General features: G+C 43.2%; 1 long non-coding RNA gene across 1 annotated transcript; it reads left to right on the forward strand.

Annotated features, from left to right (window-relative positions):
- The first annotated feature begins 876 nt into the window (after positions 1 to 876).
- LOC140000730 (uncharacterized) lies at positions 877 to 6,277 on the forward strand. The gene is made up of 3 exons (XR_011805898.1): positions 877 to 1,417; positions 1,799 to 2,228; positions 5,900 to 6,277. It is a non-coding gene; the product is annotated as an uncharacterized lncRNA (long non-coding RNA).
- The last annotated feature ends 10,881 nt before the right edge of the window (positions 6,278 to 17,158 follow it).

Consider the following 17,158-nt stretch of genomic DNA (forward strand, 5'->3'; position numbering starts at 1 on the left):
CCCTATGCAGAACTCCAACTCCTTCTTCTCTGCTCTCTGCTTGTGAAAGTTTCTGTCCCCTGCTCAGGAAGCAGAAGCAGTCAAATGGGATTTCGAGGGATCCAGCTACAGCATCAGTGCCAGTTAGAGGAAGCAATCAATTCCCAGGTAGTCCAGGGTTTGAAGAGAGTTTAAGCAGCTTTCCAAGGAACATGTCCAAGTGCAAAGCAACCAATTGATCTGACTCTCCAGTGAAAGAAAAGGAAGTGCAGAGCAGCAAATGCTTGAGAGAGGGCAACCTTTTTGAAGCACAGCCATTTTGGGCCGAGACCTGTTCATGTGCTAGGCAGTCCCAGGAAGCGTCAAAGTGTGAGCCGTGCTCTCCATCCAGCACTGGCGTCCTGCACTTTCTGGAGGTTCTTGATTCTGTAATCAGAATTCCAACAATCTCCTCAACAGCATACAGATCCAAAACCCACAGACCCAGATCAAACAGCCTCCCATCTGGTTGTATCATTGTCAGGCATGCATTCTTTTCTAGTAACTGGTCCTTTCTTCCTTAGTTCAGATCAAACACAAATAACAAAATTCAGATGACTCCTAAACTCTCCAGACAGCTCTGGTGTTGCTGTAGGATGGAATACAATTGTTTTCCTTACAACCCCCCAGTTATTTCCATGTCTGTTCTGGACCTTGGGATCTCTTTTGGGAGCTACATTACGCAGAGAACTACAATAAGGCTGAGATCACCGCTGCCTCAATGTAATGCAAAGGTGAAGGCCTTTAGGACAGCCAGTTTGGAAATGAATGCAGCCCCATCTTGTCAGCATCAGAGCAGAGCCAGCTCCAGATGGCTCCAAAAAGGAGCTGCTGCTGGCCAGAGCCGAGGCAGGGAGTGCTGCTGGGTGGGCTTCGGGGGAGCAGATTTAAGGAAGGGGGGAAAATACTGCTGTGCAACAGCAGCCGAGAGAGAGAGGATTGTGAAAGCGTGAGAGAAGCAGCCCTGCAGCTCCCAAGAGAAGGGCCGCAGGAGGGCAGGAGGTGCTGCAGGCAGGCAGCAGCAGTTCCCCTGCGGGCTGTGCAGGGAGAGGCCCCTGGTGGAGCAGGCTGTCCCCCTGCAGCCCATGGGTCCCCCATGGAGCAGATCTCCACGCTGCAGCCCCCCCATGGGTGGAGGAGCCCCCGCTGGAGCAGGTGGATGTGGCCTGGAGGAGGCTGCGGCCCATGGAGAGCCCCCGCAGGAGCAGGCCCCGGGCCGGAGCTGCAGCCTGTGGAGAGGAGCCCACGCAGGAGCAGGGGTCTGGGGAGAGCTGCCCCCACCCGTGGGGGACCCGTGCTGGAGCAGTTTGCTCCTGGGGGATGGATGGATGGACCCCGTGTGACAGAGCCGTGTGGGAGCAGGTCTTGTAGAGCTGCTGCCTGTGTGCAGCCCCCGCAGGTCAGTTTGGGAAGGACGGTATCTCATGGGAGGGCCCCTACGGGGAGCAGGGGCAGAGAGGGACTGTGAGGGAGCATTGGAGATCAAGCTTTATGGACTAACTGTAGCCCCTGTGCCCCATACCCCTGAACAGCTGGGGGGGGGGGGGGGGGAGGGGAGGGAGGGAGGAGGTAGAAGAGGGTGGATGAGGGGAAGGTGTTTTTAGTTTGCTTTTAGTTCTCACTACTCCTGTCTGTTATCAATAGACAATAAGTTACATTAACTGCCCTACTTTGAGTCTGTTTTGTCCGTGGCAGTAATTGTCGAGCAATATCCCTCTCCATATCTCAACCCACATGTTTGATTTTTATCTTATTATCTTCCCCTTTCTCTTTTGAGTAGTGGGAGTGAGACTGCATCCCACGGAGGGGGCCCCAAGCTGGAGCAGGGGAGGAAAGTGAGGATGAAGGAACAGTCGAGACAAAATGCAACAAACAGACTGCAATCTCCCATTCTCCATTCCTCTGCACTGCTCAGGGTAGCAGTGGAGGCAGAAGAATTGAGAGTGGCATTGAGCCTGGAAAGAAAGGGCATGGGGGAAAGTGCTTTTAGTTTGCTTTTATTTCTCACTTCTGTGGTCTGTTATCAATAAATTACATCAGTCTCCCTGTGCCCAGTCTGTTTTGCCTGTGATGATAACATTTGAGTGATCTGCCTGTTCTTATTTCAATTTATGAGTTGTTTCTTCATATTTTCTCCCTCTGTCCTGCTGTGGAGGGTGAGCAAGCTGCATGGCTGAACTGGTGACCAGACAAGGTCAACCCACCATAAGGTAAAGATTATGTAGCAATAAGTGTAGTTCATTGTATGCTTGTGACTAGATAAACTGGTTATTTCAGTTGTCTGTGAATTCCTGTCTCTGGTGCAATTCTAGAAATTGTAGAATGACAGCATAAGAGACTTTCATTTGCACCCTGCTGCCAAAGAGCTTCTAATACAGTGAGCTATTTGAATATTCTTTGATGACTATTCAAAATGAAATTGCTGGAAAGGGTATTTTGGAGAGACTGAAATTCAGAGAACAGTCCTTATGACAAGCAAAGTGTGAAAATGAATTTTGAATGTGTCAAAATATCTTCCATATCTTCAGGATTCTGTTGTGAAACAAATTTAAAACAAAAATGTATTTGTATTTTTAAATAGAGTTTTACAAGTGTTAAATACATGTTTTGATAATAAAATATTTCAGGTTGCATGAAAATAGATTTTGAAAAGGAGGGAAGTTCACTGACATGAAAAATATGTTTGATGCAAAGAAAACATTTCAGTCTGGCTACAGAAAAATGCATTATTCAGCATCTCTAATTGTAAGAGGAACAGCTCGCCAAAATAAAAATATTTGTTAAAAATAGATATGTGAATTTAATAAATAGCAGATAAAACTTCTGTAATGGTCAGATAATTTTAACAGTAATTCTCTCTGTTTTGGTTTGTAAGATTAAGCATTTGTCCACAAATAATCCAGATAACACTAAACTATGAAATGCTATATACCAGCTTCCTAAAATACACAAAATATTGAGAACATTCAAGTTTACTTCTTTCTATGAGTATTCTCCATATAGTCCTTCTCTTGGTGCTTTCACATCATCATTAAACACCAAAGGCAAGAATACAAAACTACTTTAGGCATCCACTCCTCATTTCAAATCAACCCCAGTCAAAATCTGGTGCTCTTTGTTTAATTCCTACTGAATATACACTGAATGACTAATAGCATATTTTATTGCTAATGTTGTTAGTGCATTGTTTGCTTTTTGTCAGTTCTGCATGTTGTAATTTTCCTCTGTGACATTAGAAATTTATTTCTTTTTGATTTGCTATGTCCTCACAGTGCTCCTTGTCAGCAGATTCTCTAACACCTAATTTTGAAAATGTTAATGCAATTGAATGTAGTTGACAGAATGCATACATTTATATATGCAACAGCATTCTTGTCAGTTGCAACCCTCCATAAAGTCTCTTCAAGACAGCAGATCTTAATTTTCCTGCTTTCTTCACATTCTCTCAGGTCATCTATTTCTAACTCTGGTTTCAACATGCTCTGAGTAACTTTACTTGACACAAGGTGCACCTATCATAAACTGTCATTTGTGATTCTCATCTTTCCACCTATTCTGAAACAGTACATATGTTTGTAAATACATTTGTAGCTTGGACATTTTAATAATGATATGTCCATCCTGCTATGGCTTTTTTGCTTGTGGAAAAAGGCCAATTAGCATTTTTTGATTTCCCTCCAGCAAACAGAATTGTGCTGTCACCACACTCCCCTTCCCAATTTCCTTTAAGCCCCCTTTAAATACTGGAAGGCCACTGTAATGTCTCTTTGGATCTTTCTCTGCTCTAGGCTGAACAAACCTAATTCTCAGCCTGTCTTCAGAGGTGAGGTGCTTTCTGATCACCTTCAAGTCCTTTCTCTGGACTTGCTCAAACAGGTCTATATCTTTCACATGCTGGGAGCCCCAGAGCTGACCGCAGCTCTCCAGGTGGGGTCTCATGAGAGCAGAGCAGAGGAGAAGAATCAGCTCCTTTGACCTGCTGGCCACACTTCCTTTGATGCAGCCCAGGATACTAACGTTTTTCTGGGCCAAGTGAATATTGCTGGCTCACACAGAGTTTTTCATCCACCATGACCCAGTTTACCTCATATTATAAAGTAATATGCACATCTAGGAATATATTCAGTACAATACTTGTCCATTTTCTGACCTTGAGTTTACAATTGCAATTGGTATTAAGGGATAAACTGCTTTCAAATATCATGCTGGAAATAAGGAAAATATAAGCTGTGACTGACTTGAATAGCCTGAATAATTTTAGTTTGAGATGATTAATCATGCAAAACAGTCTAAATAAATACAGCAAACTACCGTCCACAATATCCAGTCTGAAAATAATCAGCCTTTGAATTAGAATGTTCTGAATGATCATGCTCTGAGCACCAAATGGTGGAGCACATTATTTTAATAGGATGTATCTCATTATGTATTATTCTAGGACACTTTTGTAAATGAGATGTTTACCTAAATGAGTTTATCCCTTCTGGTAAGATGAAAACAAATATGCCATATCCTTGGAATTAATTCAGATCATTCTGCATACTAAAGTATGTTTAGAACTCTTCCTCTTGGTGTATGAAAGAGATCTTAATTTCCTTTATATGTGAGCTTCATATTATATTATTTTCTTTACATATGAGCTTCATATTATAAAGTGATCTTCATAGGAACTAGCTAAAACAATTATTTACCTTGATGGATAGAAAAAACAGCTACATCATAGCCAAAGTTTTAGCAAATACATACAAATTATACTAGGTTTCATAATGTGGTCAAGCAAAACAAAACACTAAGGTTCATTTAGTCTTCAGCTATGTAAAGATTTGCTTTGGTTCAGACTTTGCCTAAAATATATTTCATATATTTTATTTCTACCTGATTTTTTTTTTTTTTTATCTTCATTTTTTTAACTCAAGAAAATAAAATAGTTTTTTAAAGGAAGGTAAAATAAATACTTAATTTCTCAATCACATGAAAACCATGAGGTTTCTGAGGAGTTTGTTTGCCAGAATTAAATGTATGAAAATGCAATACTTTGTCTGCCAACATATGTAAAATAGTACGTAAAATGGGATAGTCTCCTTCTGGGCAACACAGTGAATTTTGCTAAGTTGCCATAAACAGAAATTGTTTTTCAGACATATCAGGTTACAATGTCTTTTGCCAGTTCTTCACTTCTTCTCTTTATTTCTTGCTTTTTGTTCTCTCATTGTAGTTCTTTGAGATAATCATAAAAATTATAAATATACCACCTCCATAATTTACTATTTTTAAAAACTCCTGAGACATATGGAGGATTTTTTTTTAATCTATTAATGATTTTAAAGAAAGAATACCAACACAAATAATTTTGTACTTAGAATTCTTCTATATTTGAATTTTTCAAATTGTCTCAGCTTGAAAATCAGGAGGGAATTGCTTTGTTCCCATTAAAATTTTGTTCCCAAAAGTGTTTCACTTCTTTTTGGAAATGTTTTCAGTTTTCAGCTTTACCCACCTAAGAGTCACGTAAGTCACATATTTAAAACAAAACTAACAAGGATTTTTTTCATACAATTAAATATGTAAGTTGTTGTTGTTGTTGTTATTATTATTATTATTATTATTATTATTATTATTATTATTATTATTATTATTATTATTATTATTATTATTATTATTATTATTATTATTATTATTTTATTGTTGCAAGGGAGAGTAAGAAGCATTAGGGGAAGGGGTAGAGTAGGGAAGAAGAGGTCCTGAAGTAGTTCTAGCTTCTCATTTTTCTTCACTGACAAAAAATGTTTAGTGGTTGCTTTCCTCTCCTTGAAAGTACGTCATACCATATGAGAACCTCTTAAAGAAAGCTGAAGTTTATGTATATTTGTTTTGTCTTCAGAGTTGCTCATACCATAAGCATCTTCATAGACAAATGCTGCCATTTCCTAAAATACAAGATCTGGTGGGGATAACAGGAAAAAGGAAGAAAGGAAAGAATAAAGAAAGGAAGAAAGAAAGGAAGAAAGAACAAATGAAAGGTCTAAAACCATGAAGAATCTGTTGAAGTCCTTAGTATTTTGCTGTACTGTCTTGGAGATACTGTATATAATTTTAACTCAATAAGCAATTAAGCACTAAAAATGCATTTATCCTCCAAACAAGAAAAGTATAAGAACTGAGAACATTACGAATGTTTTGATCAGTGGCTTTGAGGTCACATACCTAATTTGGTTTCACCTGTATTGCCTAAAATCAATAAATCTAAATACCAGGCTAACTTTGGAAGCAAGAGCATTTATCAAACAGGCAAAGTACCTTTTTGCTTTATAATCATCTGGAAGTCTGGTGGAGACAAAAACTACTAAAAAAAAAAAAAAAAAGAAAAAAATAAAATATTATTTTTATATAATTACAAGAGGACAATGTAATGAGGAATAGAGATAAACTAGTTCATGATGTGCTATGGAAAATTATTTTACAAAAAGTTATTTTCACTTTAAATTAAAATGAGAAATTATTTTGCAATGAGATGTACTATATAAAATGATTTGGAAAAGGATCTCTGGAGAAGTTAATTTGCAATGATACTTTGAAGCAGAGTTATTATAAATGAAGATTGTATAATTGGTGAAAGAACAAAGGAAAATCACTAGGCAAAGTGATGCAAGCGCACACGGATCTAATTTATTCAAAAGTTAGAGAAAATAGTCGTAGTCTGTAGCTGAAAAAGGAATGGAACAAAAGGCAAAATGTGGATCTTATAAAATTTTGGAGAAAGTAGAAAGAGTTGTATTAACTGAATTTCAATTTACATTGACCACAAATTATTTTTTTACAAAAAGACAACCTAGTGTTAATCATTTCCATATGACCCCACCTAGACATGTATCTTCATGTAAAGTATGTCTTTTGATATCTCCTTCTCCAAATAGCATGTGTTTGTTATCTTTGTTGAAGATTCAGAAGGCACCAAAAGCACAGCTTGCTTCATGTAGAGGCAGTAAAGAGTGGAGGGAAAGATTCTTTTGAAATTGTTTTCAAAGGATGTGATGGTGCTATAATTTTTTGCTTACTTTCTATCTGCAGTTTCCTAATAAATGTGCAGTAATCCAAGCAAGAACCCTGCAGTTCAGTTTTTTGTATTAGCTCTGGAAATAAAACCTTTCTACTGACATCTTAGATTTTGATGCAGCCATGAAGTGACCTAGTTAATCTAATTCTGTCATACAGTTTATTTGTTCTTTATATTCACAATTGTAATAGTAAATAAATGTAATTACAAAGTATGTAATCACATTTGACATTTTTTCTTTGTAGTTTTATAAAGCTAATGTTAAAATGATGTCTTTTTAATACAAAATACCTCACAAAACAATTTTTGCACTATTAAGTCAATCCTAGACTCATGCAAGGTGGATACCTCAACAATTTCTAAACCTATGTGAGTTTGCTGACACTACACAAAATGTCAGAAAAGCAATGAAACAAAGATTTTTCATGTGTTGGTCACATTCTTTCTAGGTTCATTGACTTTTCTATTTTCATTAATGAATATTGTTTTTTTAAAGTACAGAGTGCTTTTTATTAGAAATGTGTTTGCAGATGACATGGAAGGAGTTCGCAGATGAACTAGGAGGAGTGGCTGACTCACATGAGGGCTGCACAGCAATTCAGTAGGAACTTAACAGGCTGAAGAGGTAGGCCAACAAATAACTCATGAAAGTGCAAAATCCTGCGCCTAAGAAGGAACAGCTCCTGGCATTAGGACATCCTTAGGGCCACCCAGCTGGAGAGCAGCTTGACAGAGAAAGACCTGGGAGTCCTGGTAGGCACCAAGTTGAACACGAGTCATGAATATGCCCTTAATGCTAAGAAGGCTAACAGTATTTTGGGCTGCATTAGGCTAAGTGTCACCAGCAGGACAAGAGGGATTATCCATCCAGTCTATATAGCACTGGCCGCTCCTGGAGTACTGTGTCTAATTCTTGGTTCCCCAATACAAAAGAGACATGGCAACATTGGCAAGAGTACAACAGAAGGCCACATAGGTAATCATGGGACTGGAGTACCTCTCCTACAAGGAGAGGCTGTTCAGCCTGGTGAAGAAAAGGCTCAGGATGGAACCTCATCAATGTGTATAAATACACCAGGGAAGGTGTAAAGGGGATGGAGCCTGGCTCTTGTCAGTTGTGTCCATTGCCAGGGCAAGAGGAAAAGGGCACAAACAAGAGGTTCCCTCTGAACATCAGGATGCACTTCTCTACTGTGCGGGTGATAGAACACCAGCACAGATTGCCCAGTGAGGCTGAGAAGCCTCCCTCCTTGGAGATCTTCAAAAGTCGTTTGAACATGGTCCTGGGCAAGCTGCTATAGGTTTTTCTTTGAGCAGAGGGGACTCAGCCAGGTGACCTCTAGAGATCCTTTCCATACTCATCTATGCTGAAATTTTGTGCATTTGAATCTATACATTTTTGCCAAGTGCTTCCACCATTCAGTCTTCAGCTATGTACTACAGTCAGTTTATACTCATTAAGAAAAACTGCTTGTTTAAATCTAGGTTTTCTTCATTTGGTATATCAGCACCTATTACTTCTGTAAATAATCATTAACATACATTCATTTCCAAAGACTCTAAAGAGACCTATTTTTATATTGCTTTTGATTAATTCTAAAGGCACATTTCTGTCTTAGAGTATTGGAATGCTTTCATTTGCATGAAGTCTCAGTGTAATCAGTGGAAACAGATAAAAGAAAGTCTATTATTTAGTATGAGCAAGAATTGCAAAGCCAGGGTGAGACAAATTGAGCAATTATTCACAGAAACAGAATCTATAATACATGCAACATTAGCAATTGATTTTAAATATTCTTCTTAATATTAAAAATAACAAATGGAAAAGTAGGAGTCTTCCTAAAAGGATAGTTTTTGTTTTTTTGTTTATTTGTTTGTTTGCACATGACATCTTCTTCAAAGGATTTTTTTAAACTATATTTCTGAGCAAATAGTTTTACCATGAAATACTGACATGACCTTAAATACAGTATTGCAACTGCGACAATAGTATATCTGCAAACAACTACCAAAGGCAATAAAGTAAGACACTAATATAAATTGTTTTAAAATGGCATATAGATATGTATTTGGAAAAAAAAATATTATGTGGAGAAGAAATGCTAAATCATGGAAAGGATATGTAATAAATGCCAACTTGCAGAGCTATAAGATTTACTGCAAAATCTCAATGCAACTTTATTTTTCCGTAGAGCAAGATGAAGCTATTACCAAATTCCATGCCAAATCTTATGGATTGTCATGATAAAGTGATAATAAATTGACATTTATTGTGCCAAGTCATCAAATGGGTTTTCTGCTTTCCTACACAAGATAAGATGTATTAAATCCTATGTTAGTATTTCCCCATCTTTTTTACAAACACAGCTGGCAGATGTTTATTTCATATAGACCTGAACTGTAATACCAAAATTATGTATTTATATATAAGCACTAAACACTTCTACTTTGCAAATCACACAATCTTTGCAAAATTGCAAATCTTGAGTTTCAATGTTGATATTGTGGTGGTTTTACTTTGGTGGGCAGCCAAGCTCCATCCCAGCCACCTTCCCACTCCCCCTCCTCAAAGAGAAAGGGGGAGAAAATATTATCCAATGGGCTTAAGGGCTGAGATGAGGATGGGGAGATTGGTTAACAATTATTATGATGGGCAAAACAGACTTCAAGTAGGGAGATAGTAAGATTTATTGCTGATTACTAAAAAGCTAGAGAAGTGTGAAATAAAGGAAAGATACTGAAAAAACCTCTCCCCCATCCACCCTCTTCAACCTCCACCCCACCGAGCTGTGCAGGGGAATGGGGAATGGGGGCTGTGGTCATTCCCTGATGCTTCGTATCTGCTACTCCTTCACATTCACTCTCTGCCCCTGCTCCACGTGGGGTCTGTCCCATGGGCTGCTGTCCTTCCTGAACTGAGCCTGCGGGGGCTGCACACAGGCTGCAGCTCTTCAAGGACTAATCCAGATATAGGTCCGTCCCACGGGGTCCAAACATCCATCCCCCAGGAGCAAACTGCTCCAGCACGGGTCCCCCACCGGTGGGGGCAGCTCCCCCCAGACCCCCTGCTCCACGTGGGCTCCTCTCCACGGGCTGCAGCTCCGGCCCGGGGCCTGCTCCTGCGGGGGCTCTCCATGGGCCGCAGCCTCCTCCAGGCCACATCCACCTGCTCCAGCGGGGGCTCCTCCACCCATGGGGGGGCTGCAGCGTGGAGATCTGCTCCATGGGGGACCCATGGGCTGCAGGGGGACAGCCTGCTCCACCAGGGGCCTCTCCCTGCACAGCCCGCAGGGGAACTGCTGCTGCCTGCCTGCAGCACCTCCTGCCCTCCTGCGGCACTTCTCTTGGGAGCTGCAGGGCTGCTTCTCTCACGCTTTCACAATCCTCTCTCTCTCGGCTGCTGTTGCACAGCAGTATTTTCCCCCCTTCCTTAAATCTGCTCCCCCGAAGCCCACCCAGCAGCACTCCCTGCCTCGGCTCTGGCCAGCAGCAGCTCCTTTTTGGAGCCATCTGGAGCTGGCTCTGCTCTGATGCTGACAAGATGGGGCTGCATTCATTTCCAAACTGGCTGTCCTAAAGGCCTTCACCTTTGCATTACATTGAGGCAGCGGTGATCTCAGCCTTATTGTAGTTCTCTGCGTAATGTAGCTCCCAAAAGAGATCCCAAGGTCCAGAACAGACATGGAAATAACTGGGGGGTTGTAAGGAAAACAATTGTATTCCATCCTACAGCAACACCAGAGCTGTCTGGAGAGTTTAGGAGTCATCTGAATTTTGTTATTTGTGTTTGATCTGAACTAAGGAAGAAAGGACCAGTTACTAGAAAAGAATGCATGCCTGACAATGATACAACCAGATGGGAGGCTGCTTGATCTGGGTCTGTGGGTTTTGGATCTGTATGCTGTTGAGGAGATTGTTGGAATTCTGATTACAGAATAAAGAACCTCCAGAAAGTGCAGGACGCCAGTGCTGGATGGAGAGCACGGCTCACACTTTGACGCTTCCTGGGACTGCCTAGCACATTAACAGGTCTCGGCCCAAAATGGCTGTGCTTCAAAAAGGTTGCCCTCTCTCAAGCATTTGCTGCTCTGCACTTCCTTTTCTTTCACTGGAGAGTCAGATCAATTGGTTGCTTTGCACTAGGACATGTTCCTTGGAAAGCTGCTTAAACTCTCTTCAAACCCTGGACTACCTGGGAATTGATTGCTTCCTCTAACTGGCACTGATGCTGTAGCTGGATCCCTCGAAATCCCATTTGACTGCTTCTGCTTCCTGAGCAGGTGACAGAAACTTTCACAACCAGAGAGCAGAGAAGAAGGAGTTGGACTTCTGCATAGGGGAAATATTTGGAAGTTTTGAAGATGTTTCCCCTGCTCAGCTGCCAACCCGACGTTAACCAATCACCTGATCTTTTGCATTCCAGCGTGAGGAAGGTTTTAGCAATTCGTGTCAATAGAGAGCTTGAAGGGAAATGCGTTCCTTTCATACATTGTAAACTTTGATTCTTGCCCTATTTGGAAGACTGAGCCATTTATGACACCAGCAAAAGTCTCAAATCAGTTAGGAAGGAAAGTTAGTTCTGAAAATACTCAGTCACCTCTGTGCATGCCAAACCCTTAATGGCACTGTGCAAAACGCAGATTGCAGTGATGAATCGCGTTGTGGAATGAATGGCAACATACATATTTGGCTCCAGATCCAAAAGGTCACTTCTTTGGCCATTTTATTTAGGGTAGCACTCCCCTCCCCTCCCATTCCCTCCCTGGCACATTCCTTACTTCCCACCAATACCCACCCCCTCCCTCCCCTCCCCTCCCCTCCCCTGAATTCCCCTCCCCTAAACACCCCTCCCCTAAAATCCCCTCCCCTCCCCTAAACTCCCCTCCCCTAAACTCCCCTAAACTCCCCTAAACTCCCCTAAACTTCCCTCCACTAAACTCCCCTAAACTCCCCTAAACTCCCCTCCCCTAAACTCCCCTAAACTCCCCTCCCCTAAACTCCCCTAAACTCCCCTAAACTCCCCTCCCCTCCCCTAAACTCCCCTCCCCTCTCCTCCCTTCCCCTAAACTCCCCTCCCATCCCCTAAAATCCCCTCCCCTCCCCTAAACTCCCCTCCCCTCCCCTAAACTCCCCTCCCCTAAAGTCTCCTCCCCTAAACTCCCCTCCCCTCCCCTAGACTCCCCTCCCCTCCCCTAAACTCCCCTCCCCTCCCCTAAACTCTCCTCCCCTCCCCTAAACTCAACTCCCCTCCCCTCCCCTAAACTCCCCTCCCCTCCCCTAAACTCCCCTCCCCTCCCCTAAACTCTCCTCCTCTCCCCTAAACTCCCCTAAACTCCCCTCCCCTCCATTCCCCTAAACTCCCCTCCCCTCCACTCCTCTAAACTCCCCTCCACTCCACTCCACTCCACTCCACTCCACTCCACTCCACTCCACTCCACTCCACTCCACTCCACTCCACTCCACTCCACTCCACTCCACTCCACTCCCCTATGCTCCTCTACACTTCCCTCCTCTGCACTCCCCTCCCTAAACTCCCCTTCCCTAGACTCCCCTCCCCTACACTCCCCTAAACTCCCCTCCCCTACATTCCCCTACACTACACTCCCCCAAACCCCCCTACACTACACTCCCCTGCACTCCCCTCCTCTATGCTCATCTCCCCTGCACTCCCCTCCCCTGCACTCCCCTCCCTACACTATCCTCCCCTACACTCCCCTCCCCTACACTCCCCTACACTCCCCTCACTATCCTACACTATCCCAACACTATCCTACACTAGCCTACTCTCCCCTACAATGCCCTACATGCCCCTGCCCTGCCCTGCCCTTCCCTCCCATTCCCTCCCCTTCCCTCCCTTTCCCTCCCCTTCCCTCCCATTCCCTCCCCTTCCCTCCCTTCTTGTCCTTTTTTTTTCCCCCTCTCTTCTCTTCTCCCCTCTTCTTCTCCCCTCTTCTCCTTCCTTTCACGGATCTGAACGCAGAAGGGGGAGAAGCGTAACTCCACATCGCTTCAGTCGCTCTGGCAGCTTGTGTCACTGGCTGATCCATGGGAATCCATCAGCAGCAATCGGAAGCGTTCCAGCTGCTGTGGGACCAGTCAGGGAACAGTCTCAAACTGGGAAGCGCTGACTTCCTTCCTTCCGCGACTCAGACAGGTGACTTTCAATTTCGCCCTGGCTGGGTTGTGTCCCCTTGCTCTGTCCCCACCTACACTGCAGTTTGGTTTAGAAGCAGCAGCACGGTTTGGAAGTAGTTCCACTACTTCCATTTTCGGTGATTTGGCTTGGCTCGCCAAGTGGTTTCTGTCAACAGAACACAAGAAGGAGATTTTGATTAGAAACAACTACATGAGGAGCTCCTTTCCACATGGGCAATGAATATTTATCCTTTCCTAATGGAGACTACAGTGTAAGAGATAAGGACAGATCATTCCGAGAGATTTTTCAGAGAATTGTCCCTTGGGGGTGCTTAGTCCAGAGGACCAGAGTTCATCTGTCCAAAGTACACCATGGAAGCACTCTGAATTACTTCCTAACAGAAGCATGGCCTTACCATGTCGGATAGGGCTTTGGCTGGTTTCAGTGTTCTTCTTCACTTCATAAATACCTACATTAAGTACTGTCCTATCAAGCAAATACCTTATTCTCTTGATATCTCTGAGTTGATGGAAGACCCAAGACACTTGGCTCTTCACATCATTGGAAGAACCAAGTGTACTTCTAATATTCACAGCTTCGGAGGAAATGGAGATGAGGTTGAGAGTGGATGAAAAACACCAAGTGTTCTTCCCATCTTCACAGCTTCTAAGCAAGTGGAGATGAGGCTGTGCAAGAACCAAACAAACTGCTGATCCAGAAGCAGCCTAAAGACTGTCTTTAACCAGGGCCTTGCATTCTTCATCTTTCTACCATTACTCGCCTTCAAGGGCATGATCCTTATCTTATTGACTTCCTACCACTACAGCAACACACCTGCCTCTCTCACAAAAGTTACGGGTGGGAACTGGAAATATTCACCAGCATTCTGTATTTCACTCCTCATCTCAATTCTCTTTTGGCCTGCGAAGCTTTTCAGATCAGAGATGAAGATCAGATGTAATCTGGAGTTTGGGATACTGCAAAGGAAAAGAAGAATCATCCTGAGAACTCTTTTCAACCTCACTTGCAAGCGCCAAAGTCAAGAATACCAAAAGGAAAAAGGATGCCACTTGATCATGGTAAGCATAAATCTGAGCACAGGTCTCCTCTAACTGAAGCGAGGTTAAACAGGTTCCAAACCAGGTTAAGGAGCACACCCACAATCATTTCCATAAAACTGTGTTTTCAAACAAATGGTTTCAAGATTTAGATTTTCTTACAAGCGACGAATGAAAAATAAATAAAGAAAAAAAAAAATGACCAGGACATGCAGTCTAGCTTACTCTAGCTTACTTTGCCTAGTTCAGAATCTGCGTCTTGGGTCACAATCAGGAAGCAGCATTGTGCAGAAATGCCAAAGCCTCCCCAGACTTGTTCTATCTTCATCAACAAGGGCTTTGATACCGCTGCCTCCTCAGCAACATCGGCAATTGACTAGGAAAGTTGGTGTCCACCAGGTCAAATCAGGACTCGGAAATCCCCCTTGCCACAACTGCACACTTGCACCAGAGTTGGCAGGTCAGAGCGATGGACAGAGAAGCATCTAGAAGAGTGTTAGAAAACAGACTTTAGAACAGATTTCCATCAGCCCAGGAACAATTACTTGCTCATCCCTTCAGACCGAACTCGAAGTAGAAGCAGGTGATCCCAAGCTGCATTCCTGACATCTATGCTGCAAAGTCATCAAATGTGACATGTTATTCTACCAGTCTGTAATGAACATAAACAAGAGTTTGAGTTGAGGATGTTGGTTTAGAATCAAGCTCAAAGTGTTAGTCCTTGGATATGTTTTTGTCTGCAAGTGTTTTCACTGTTTCCCAGACAATGTCTCCAGCAAGCTAGCTGTTTGTTTCATTTGTTCTGTTCTGTTTTGTTCTGTTCTGTTTTGTTTTCTCAGTAAGGTTTCTTAGAGAGATAAGATTGAAGTGATCGTATTGCATGCCCATCCATCCCTCCCCTTTGCTTGTCCAGAGCTTTTACCTTGTCTACCACGATGCATGAACTTGGTCATAGGCACAGTTGTTTCAAAGACATTCTGCTGCTCGACCTGTTGTGAAAAGAGAGAGCTAAGTATTTGGACGAGAACATGCTTCCACCTGCACTATGACCTCCACAACTAGATATGGAGCCATATCAGCCAGAAGGAAGTTTCCTTCACAGCTGCTGCTTCTTACACTATCTGGACTCTTACTTTTACTCTTACTTGCCTTTCCTGCATTAGCACAAAAAAAATAAAAAAATAAAAATTTTGGAGATTACCTTTGCCATCTGATGTCTTCGTTTCCAGAAACTACCCTGAATCACCTTTATGAGAACTGTCCCACACTGCGAGCATGGGTGTTGCAGTCAGGCCAGATATGTCCCTTCTACGTCAATAACCAAATCTGTCAAGTTAAGAACATGGAATGAATGAAAAGGAAATCCTTCTATTTTGATCTGAGTTCACTTTTTTTTTTTTTTTTTTTTTCTAGACCAAGAAGAACCAGCAAAAGTCGGGTGAAAAATGAAATGAAAAATGTTAAGGCCAGGCAGCTTGCTCACTGCAAGTGCTAATCTGAAAGCAGATGGAGTGCATCTTCATACACTCCATCCTGAGACACTCCACTCAACAGGCCAGCCCAGCTGATGAAGTGCATTGCTGTCCTGAAGTTTCATGTGATGGGCTACTTTTAAGTCTCTTGTTTATGCTGTCGTACTTGAGGTCTATGGCAGGACCACAGCACACTCTTATTTGTCTACCCTTCTTTCTTGATCGTGTGTGGGAAAGAGAGAACGTGCAGAGGCCCTCAGCCACATGTTGCACCTGTCACTCTGTGCAGCTACATCACTGAGCCAAAGTACCAAACTTCATGCTTGTGAAAGGACTTGACACAAACTACAGAAATCTAAAATGAAGCATCCAAACACTTACAGAAGGGTGGGCCCTCTCGATGCACCTCAACGTGGGATCCACAAGTCCTCCCGTGGTTTCATCCAGCACACTTCTCTGTCCCTCCTCGCTCAACTTGCTCAGAGGCAGCTGTTCCCAAGGTGTCACAGTGACATCATTCAATTCTGTTGCTGAAGTCATCACCGTAGGCCCCTGGCAGCGGCAACACAACACTCTCTGTTGCTAATGCGAATGTCTCAGAAACAAGTAGAGAAGTACCACTCTCCCCAAGCTGACTTGAATTGGAGTAGTTCCAAAATTATTCTCTGCCCCCCTACATCTGTGGAAGGTGTGTGATCAATCTTTTCCTTAAGAAAGGATTACAAGCCAAAAAAAGCTTGCTTCTGATACGTTCCCCTTACTTTTAGAGCTGTTCACCTTTGATTTCCAAGGAAGAAAAAAGAAGGTGAAATCAACAATTCTCCTCCTCCGAGTTGGGAATAGGAAATAAGCCCAATTATTTAGGAAGCCTGAAAAAGGAAACTATACATTTCCTTGTTAAACACCTTGTTGCTTCTGAAAACTTATCCAGTCCTTTGCAGCTGCAGTGCTTTTCGGTGGGTGGGCAGCCGAGCTCCATCACGGCCACTCTCTCCCTCCCCCTCCTCAAAGAGAAAGGGAGAGAAAATACGATGCAAAGGGCTCAAGGGTTGAGACAAGGACAGGGAGATGGCTCAACAAGGATCGTGATGGGCAAAGCAGACTCAGCATAGGGAGACAGGAAGATTTCCGGCCTAACTACTACTACTCCCAGGCTAGACAAGTGAGAACCAAAGGAAAGAAACCAAAACCACCTTCCTTCCCCCCATCTGAGCTCTTCCAGCTCCTCCCCCCGTGCAGCGCAGGGGAACAGGGGGACTGGACTGGGGGTTGTGGTCAGTCTGTAGCACTTCATCTCCACCACTCCTTCTCGGTCCCTCTCTGCCCCTGCTCCACGTGGGCTCCTCTCCACGGGCTGCAGCTCCGGCCCGGGGCCTGCTCCTGCGGGGGCTCTCCATGGGCCGCAGCCTCCTCCAGGCCA

Source organism: Anas platyrhynchos, chromosome Z (genome assembly GCF_047663525.1).
Source record: "Anas platyrhynchos isolate ZD024472 breed Pekin duck chromosome Z, IASCAAS_PekinDuck_T2T, whole genome shotgun sequence".
NCBI classification, from domain to species: domain Eukaryota; kingdom Metazoa; phylum Chordata; class Aves; order Anseriformes; family Anatidae; genus Anas; species Anas platyrhynchos.